General features: G+C 38.0%; 1 non-coding gene across 1 annotated transcript; it reads left to right on the forward strand.

Moving 5' to 3' along the window:
• The first annotated feature begins 4,899 nt into the window (after positions 1–4,899).
• On the forward strand, positions 4,900–5,008 carry LOC141636172 (small nucleolar RNA R71). The gene has a single exon (XR_012540804.1). It is a non-coding gene; the product is annotated as a small nucleolar RNA R71 (small nucleolar RNA).
• The last annotated feature ends 4,259 nt before the right edge of the window (positions 5,009–9,267 follow it).

Consider the following 9,267-nt stretch of genomic DNA (forward strand, 5'->3'; position numbering starts at 1 on the left):
GACTCAAAGCTATGGCTCGAAGCCATGCAATCCGAGATGGACTCCATGTATGAAAATGACGTATGGGATCTTGTTGATTTACCTAATAAGGTAAAACCTCTACAGTGCAAATGGCTTTACAAAATAAAGCATTCTGTAGACGCGCAACCAGATACCTATAAGACACGACTAGTGGCAAAAGGTTTCACTCAAGTGCACGGATTGCATTATGATGAAATTTTTGCACCTGTGGTCATGCTATGTTCCATTCGGATAATCTTAGCAATTGCCGCTTTTCATGACTATGAAATTTGGCAAATGGATGTGAAAACCGCCTTCTTAAACGGTTATTTGGAGGAAGAGTTGTACATGGTGCAACCCGAAGGTTTCATAGATCCTGAACATCCTAAGAAAGTATGCAAGCTTAAGCGTTCCATTTATGGACTTAAGCAAGCTTCTCGGAGTTGTAATCATCGTTTCGACCAGGTGATAAAAGAGTATGGTTTCACTCGATCGGTCGAGGAACCATGCTTATATATCAAGTCGAGTGGGAGCAAGATTGTTTTCTTGATATTGTATGTCGATGACATACTCTTGATTGGGAATGACATTCCTCTCTTATCTTCGGTTAAAGGATGGTTGAAGAACCACTTCCAGATGAAAGATCTGGGTGAGGCACAACACATTTTGGGAATCCGTATCTACCGAGATAGATCACGACGGATGTTATCACTTAGTCAGGAGTCTTATTTGGATAAGATTCATGAAAGGTTCAGCATGACCAACTCCAAGAAGGGGAACCTTCCAAAGACGTCTGGGATGCAGTTGAGCAAGTCTCAGTCACCCACGACGCCTGAAGGGGTTGAACGCATGAGTCGTATTCCTTATGCATCTGCAATAGGATCGATCATATATGCCATGATATGCACTCGTCCAGACGTGGCATATGCATTGAGTATGACGAGTCGGTACCAAGGCAATCCAGGTGAAACACACTGGATAGCTGTTAAAAACATCCTCAAGTATCTACGGAGGACTAAGGATTGGGTATTGACTTATGGAAGAGATATTAAGCTATGCGCAATCGGTTACGCAGATGCTAGCTTCCAAACGGATCGAGATGACTCTAAATCTCAGTCCGGGTTCGTCTTTACTCTTAATGGTGCTGCGGTCAGCTGGAAGAGTTCCAAACAGAGTGCTGTAGCAGATTCTACTACTGAATCCGAGTACTATGCCGCTTCGGAAGCAGCTAAGGAAGCTATATGGATGCGTCAATTCTTACAAGGACTTACGATAGTTCCTAGTTCGAATGACCCGATCACCATCTATTGTGACAGTAGAGGTGACATCTTCCAGGCTAAGGAGCCAAAGTTTAGCAACAAGTCTAGACATGTACATCGGAAAGCTCACCTGATCCGTGATTACGTGGAGCAAGAGGAGATAGTGATTGACAAGATAGCTTCGGATGATAACATCGCGGATCCACTCACTAAACCGTTGAATTATGATAAGCATGAAGGGCACGTTATTTCCATGGGAATTAAACGTGTTCCTGAGTTGTAGTAGTTGATTATGGATTCGATACATTATTTTTTTCATATACTATTTATAACTTCATCGTTTTATTATAATATTTTATTTTTCATGTGGATTGTACTGACAACATTGAACGCCACAAAGTGAACTGAATTACATTATATTTGTTTTGGTCCGTAATCGCCCATGTGAGCTGATAACTCTAGCTATTATATTGTGCAGTCGATTGATGGTGGGTTCAACGAGCCATAAGTCAAACTGTTGACTGATCGATCACAAATACGGGTTATAACGATACCTCGTAGGACAATTTTTATGACAACGTAATGGAGTCCTAAATGTTTAAAAACATTAGGTGCCAGGTCGTGGATTGGACGTCCATTGTGTTCCTAGAGTCGATTCTTTTGACTATCGACTGTCTCTTGAGATTAAGGCAGTTTTTGGGTGACTTTGGTTTCTTTCTCATGGTCTGCCGTAACAGGAGGCTAAGTAGATTTTTTCTGGGTCATTTCATACTGTGCTTACATCTGCAGGATTCGAGTTGAAGAAAATATCGAACCTTTATCAGGTTTAGTTATTTCTCAAGGCCACTCGAGGAGTTGTAACTGAAATCCATGGCCATGCTAGAATGATGATTCGTTTATCAGTTAAGTTGCTCTCTAGTCGGGGAAACCACTCTTGATACAAATCACTTATAAAATACGACCTTTGTGAATACAGATTTTGCAAATTGTTTTACATTGAGTGGGAGAAATTTTAGTATATGAGAATCGGTTATCGCACATACACTTGTGAGGACAAGTGGGAGTTTGTTGGAGCTTGTGTCCTCCACAATTAGTGTGATAACATTTATAAATCTCTTATCGGTTCACAAGGGTATACTTCGTATTTTATCAGTTGATTAACGATTACCTAATAACGGTTGGGTTGCTAGAAAGTTTGACATTATTATCATACTAATGGCGGTGATCAACTGGTCCCTAAAAGTCACACCTAAAGGATGTGTTTGAGAGATGTGATTGTATGAAAATATAATCACATTGATGCCTGACTAAAAGATTAGTCCAAGTAATTGACTAAACAGTTAATCAATGTGTTGATGAGACGATTATTTAATGCCGATTAAATAATATTAGCTGAGACGAATTAACTGTCAATTCGTAAATTGAAAATAATATGTTATATTTAATTAATGTATATAATGTTAGCTTGAACGAATTAAGATGTTAATTCGTAATTAAATGTAATCGGTTATATTTAATTAGCTAATTATAAATATGCGATATTTATAGTTAAAGTATATATTATACGATATTGTCATAATAAATTATTACAGACCGGTATTAATAAATCGACTGCAAGCTGTTGTGTGTAGACTTATTAATACGGAATAAAATATATGACGATTTATAATTATACACATTTTATGCATTTTTGGAATAACCGAAAATAAGGAGATTTTATCCTTATTTTTGGTTGTTGCCTAAACCGAAATTAGAGTTAAAAAGAGGAAGAAAAATCTTCCTCAACTCACTCAATTCTCACGGTTTGAGGAGGCCAAATAGGGAGCTTTTTCCTCTCATTCCAATTTGACCTAACTCTCTCATCAAGAACACAAAAAACCCTAAAAATTAACAAGTGAATTTTGGGGATCTATTCTAGCAAGAACAAAGGCATATCTCATATCATCTTAGGTGCAACTAATAGGCGAATCATTGCGATATTGTTCTTAGGCCGAATTAGCAAGGACCAAAGGTTGAATCTTAATTCTCTACTTTTTGTTTATGCAATTTATTGTATGACTCGTTTTCATCATTATAAATTCGTTATAATCCTTATAAATAAAGGGAAGCATACAGATAATTCCCACACAATACATACAATCACCCAACTCTGTCACATCTCCACACACTTGACTAGCCTGAAGGTCTAGTCCTGCCTGATTACGGCCGGAACCAGTAATCCTCAGCGCCAGTGGGGGACCGCAGCCGTTCCCACCTAAGCCACGCTCATCAACACCGAGCAAAAACCCAAGTTCCTTAATGTGCACATCCCCCTTGTGACGGGAACCACAAGGGGCGAATCAAGGGCGTGAAGCCACTCCCGCAAGTGACTCCACTCAGCCGAGGATGCACATCGCGAACCACAGACAAACACAACCCACCAATTATATAACACCAATTACCAACACCAATATGATACTGATCAACAACATTACAACCATCAAACACAATGTAATCAATAACCGAGTAGGGAAACCCTACCTGGAAAAGCAATCATCAAGATCGTCACAATCATCTATTCAAAACTGCTCTTTTACGAAATCACCTCCTATAATCACACAATCATATAATTACTATCTAATAAACACAGTACTCCCAAAACCCTCAAAAACACCCAATTAGGGTTTCAACTAAAATCAACGAGACGATATAAAAATAATACTAGAAGCTTACCCACGATGCGATGGTCTCAACGGCGTAAAGAACTCAACGATCCGACGACTCTAGCCCTTAGAATTTGATAGCAATGAGAGAAGGGGAAGTTATGTAACTTTTCTCTTGTGTAGATTGTTTAGCAACAGTGAAAAAGTAAAAAGGAATTGATAAAATAACTTTTTATAACACTCTCACGTTGCTATCAAACCCGGTGAAACAACCTGTAAAACCGAGTTACTCGATCGAGGAAGTCACTTACTCGATCGAGTGCCCCCTGCTCGGTCGAGTGATACCTACTCGATCGAGTACCCATCAAATAGTACACTGGTTTAAAACCAAAACTCACTTACTCGACAAAGTAAGCCTTACTCGATATAGTATCTAACAGTACAGAAAATTGTAGTATTACAAGCACGCTTAACTTTCGAGTTATTTCGCATGGATGACCATAAAAGAAAGTGCACTTTGTTAATATGAGTAGTACTTCTAATCTCTTTAAGCACTAGTCAGTTAAGCCTATCATTGGACCTCTTCAATTACCATGGGGTGTTACATAGAAGACTGAAAAGCATGGACCAGCTCTATCGTATTCATACATTCAGCTGCACTATGCCCCGTAATACCACATCGTTCACAAGGTGTTTCTTGTTGGGCCATGGAATGAACCGTTTGCTGGTTTCCCAAAGATTAGGATATCTTCAATTCGGCAAGTTAAGCAGTCAATGCGTCTAATTTGGCTGCAATGGCTGCATCTGAACTACCCCCTCTCGTACTACCTCTGGGGTTACCATACTCAGCAGTGTGAGTAGCTATCTCATCGATCAATTTCCAAGCATTAGCATCAGTAGTGTTGTTTTGAAACCTCCCATTTGTAGAAGAATCAAGTAAGGTTCTGTGATCGCCGTACAGTGTATTATAAAACTGATTGCATAAAAACCGGATCTGAAAACCTTGATGAGGAATGGAGTGGACCAGTCTCTTGAAGCGAACCCATGCCTCATTAAGGTCTTCAGTGGGGCTCTGTTTAAAACTAGTAATTTGCCTTCTAAGAGCATTTGTCTTCTGTGGTGGAAAATACCTCTTGTAGAATGCAAGAGCGAGTGTATTCCAGTCAGTAATAGCATTAGCTTCCATGTCCAAATCACGCAACCACTCTGCACCACCATCTCGCAGAGAAAAAGGGAATAGAACTTGCTTTACTTGGTCCTACGTTACCCCGGCAGTCAAAGGGATGGAGTAACAATATGTAACGAACTTCTCCATATGTTTGGCAAGATCTTCAGTAGCTCCTCCTCCGAACATGTTTTGCTCTACCAGGTTAATATAGGACAGGCGGATCTCAAAGGTACCATCATCGGTGTTTGACAACCTGAATTCCTTAAGAATGGATGTAAGGGTGGGTTCTGAATGGCTTGCTAATGTGGCCATGATCGTAGTAGGGGCAGAAGTAGATGTGTCTTTCTCTAAAGACTGATTTTTTGCAATAAAAGTGGCGTAGGCAGAGTCAAGCGTACTCAAGTCTTATGCTTGACGAATTTCATTCCAAAAATTTCGTCTAGCGCGAAAAGTCTTTTCTGGTTCAGATTTGAAGGGTACGAGCTCAGACCTGTGAGACCTGGGCATAAACAAAACACTAAAGAAAGAAATGAGAATGGTCTCAAGGAACTAAAGTTCCCTGAGACAAGACAAACTAAAATAAGCAAATAGAGAATTGTTGCTTCCCCGGCAACGACGCCAAAATTTGACAGGCTAAATCGCACACCTATCAAAGATAAACCAACTGGCGTAAACTAATGCAGTAGAGGAAGTCGGGATCGTATCCACAGGAAGATAAAAGTGGTCTAATTGCAGTTCTTAGTCCGTTTGAATCACAAATTTTGGGGGTTGATTGGTTTTGTCTATTAACTAAAGTAGCAAGCAAAGGAAATTAAATTAAGGAAAAGGATTTCAAATAAGAGAGAAAAGGCTAGGATTTTGGGTCACCACGGTCAATCAACGATCACGGTAAGGTCAACGGTCGGCATAAATATGGTCTGAGGAGAAATGAAAAGGTCCTTCTGGTCCGCTATTCACCCTAGAGTACTAATTTAGCTTTTACTCTAATTCGGATGGTCTATTGTTTGAAGCAGGTCAAACTTCTTCCAATCTCTCGATCTAGGTCAATGTTTCCCGGGTCAAATAATTAATTACGTCGACTTAACCAATTAAATGCTATTAGATTCTACAATTAACAACACAGATATATATTAATGCCAGACCTAATAATCTAATTATGAATGTCTTATAACCATGGCTTCCCTACGTCCTGGCACAGGGAATTTAGTTACGCATGTTCAAACTAATGATGGCAATAACGATTAATTCAATAACAAGATTAGACATGATGTACATATGGGAATAACAATTAAACATAAAATAAAGAAGAACAAGGAAGAGTAAACAAATAAGAGAAAACAATAATTAAAGAACGAAGGTTAATTAAATTATTGAATGAAAAGGAAGTGATTACAAGTTTCAGATCCGAAAATCAATAGTAAAAGCAACGTGTATGAGAGTTTTTGCCAAAGTAAAGATAACCTAATTAAGTTCTGAGTTCTCCTTAAATAATAATAAGGGAAAATTATTAAACAGGTTTATAACCAAACATTGCCAACTTGGCTTATAGTATGGTGGCAGTTCTATGGAACAACGGAAGAGATATTACCTCCATTATTTAAAAATCTTTTTGAGAAGTGGAAAGAGGTTATACCAAAAACACCAGAAGATGATATCACTGGGATTATTCAAATGAATTTCTTTATTGGATTTTCTATTCCATGGATTTGGAAATTTTGTCCTCAAACGAGTGATACCCAAAACAAATTATTCTGCTTAAAGAGAGAATCATATTCTCGTTTCTGGGTTACTATGCTCAGACAAAATAAGGAAACTAATGAGTTAAATTGTCAATATACAATTGACCTTATTCAAGATAAAATGTCAGTTATACTGTCTTTTATCTTAATAAAGAGGATAATGAGGACACTCAGTTGGTTGATGATGAATTTAATATTGTTGACAAATCAAAGGAAGAAATTGTCCAATATTGTTTAACTTTAACTAATAAAGCTCTATCTCATAAAGCTATTTTAGAAGAGGATGATAGATCTCAGAAAAGTGATATGTCCATGGCAACATCTATTGCATCAAACAGCAAGAATAAATTTGTTCTTTTATAAGATGCCCAAGCACCTGATGAGGATACTGATATTTAGAAAATGGTAGAAGATGATATCACTAAAGACACTCAAATTATAATATCTATCAAAAAGCTTCATAAATAGAAAATGAAGAATACGGTGTGTTTTTTCATTAACAAAAGTAGTGCATGCTGACATGGCTGTCGCAACCTATCAAAAAATAAAACCTAACCCGCCTAAACTTATGCAGTAGAGGTAAGCAGAGTGTCGTATCCAAAGGGAGGCGGTCGCTATCTACTTTTTATCTAGTCTGTCTATGGTCACAAAATGGGGGTTTTTATTGATTTGATTTAACTAAACTAATGAACTGAATTTAAAACGATAAGAGAAACAATAATAAAAAATAGCAAGGATGAAATAGAGTGTGATCAAATAGAGACAAAGATGCTAGGATGTCGGTCCACCATGATATTACGCAAATCAGCTAAAGGTAAGGTCAGTCGGTCTGATGTGAGAAGGGCAGTGGAAAGGTCCTTCCGGTCCGTTATCCGCCCTAGATTCTTCCTAAATAGCTTCCGCTCTGATTAGGGTAGTCTATTGTTCATAACAGGTCTGTTCATTCCAATCTTCTGATCTAGGTCTGAATTTAACCAGGTTAATTAAATTAGTCGCGTGCACTCAACCAAGTAATTACTGTTATATTGCTATAAAACAATTCTCACATTAAAACCTCCTAAAACTAATTAAAGCATCATTGTTTTACTATCATGGCTCCTCTAATCCCAGCAATTAAGAATTTAGCTACTCATAACGATGATAAAACTAATAACGATCGATAAAACTATATTAAACATGGTTAAAAGATAAATTAACAGAAATTGCATAAACTAGAAATTAACTCTAATAACCTAGCAGCGATTAAGAGGCAAGAGATTAAATGTTGCAAGAAAGAATTAAAACTTATGAATTAAAGAGAGTAAGGAATTACACAAATGAAGATCCGGAAAAATGAAAGGCAAGCGTCGAATAAGAGTCTAATAATTAAAACTGAATGATAAAAGAGTTCTCCAATTAACGACTGAAAAAAGATTCCTAAACCTAATTAGGTCTCTTCTATTTATAAGAGAGATATTTATTAACCTAAATACGATAACTAAGATACTAAGTAAATAAGTTTACGCAATAAAATTTTTTGTCAGAACACAGACTGATCGATCGAGCACTTTGAAACTACTCGATCGATCAACTTCCAGCAAAAACCTCTCGATCGAGCATAATATCTACTCGATCGAGGAACCCCATAAATCCTTCTCACGATCGAACAAAGCAGGAGTTCGATCGAGGAATCTTCAGCCTCACAAAGGACTCGATCGAGCAGTCAAGCCAGCAAAAGCTCTCGATCGAAGAATCTACCACTGAGTTAGTCCATAATACGTTGATTTAGCTTCTAAGACGACTCCACGTATCCCAAGGCAGAAGTATTTCTGCTCCAAATCTTCTCATCTCTTATATGCACGCTTGGTAGACAATAAAAGGCTCAATTACGCCCTCTTTGGTACATTCCTGCAAATAAGACAAAGCAAACCAAAGTATACGACTCGGGGGACATTTGTAGTATAATACTACGTAAAACACATAGAAATGCTTGCAAATAAGGCTTAAAAAGACGATATGAAATGCACGCATCAAACCTCCCCAAACCAAACCTTTGCTTGTCCCCAAGCAAACTATATGCAATTGAGAACCTAGTGGAACAGAGTGAAACTCAGAGCTAGCTAAAAATCGTCCACTTAAACCAATTTAATGCAAGCAAACTAACACTTATAGCAAAAACTGTCAAATGCAAACGAGTTATAAGATGTTTATAATAAAGCTAAACTGTCGACCTTGCAAGACCTTTAAAAATGGAATCTCACGGGCCACTCTTCTCTCATGAAGCAAAGGGTAAGAGAAAAAGAATAAAAAGTCGCTCACCTAACTACGACCCACATAAGCATGCATGCAATCTAGTATGATAGACAATTCTAGCTACCGTACACCTACATTCCATCCAACGAGGTCCTGACACATGCTGAAGCCTTAAAAAGATTTGGAAAGTGAGGTAATGGGTAAGAAGGGGCAAAACATTTTTGGGA

Source organism: Silene latifolia, chromosome Y (assembly GCF_048544455.1).
Source record: "Silene latifolia isolate original U9 population chromosome Y, ASM4854445v1, whole genome shotgun sequence".
Classification (NCBI taxonomy): domain Eukaryota; kingdom Viridiplantae; phylum Streptophyta; class Magnoliopsida; order Caryophyllales; family Caryophyllaceae; genus Silene; species Silene latifolia.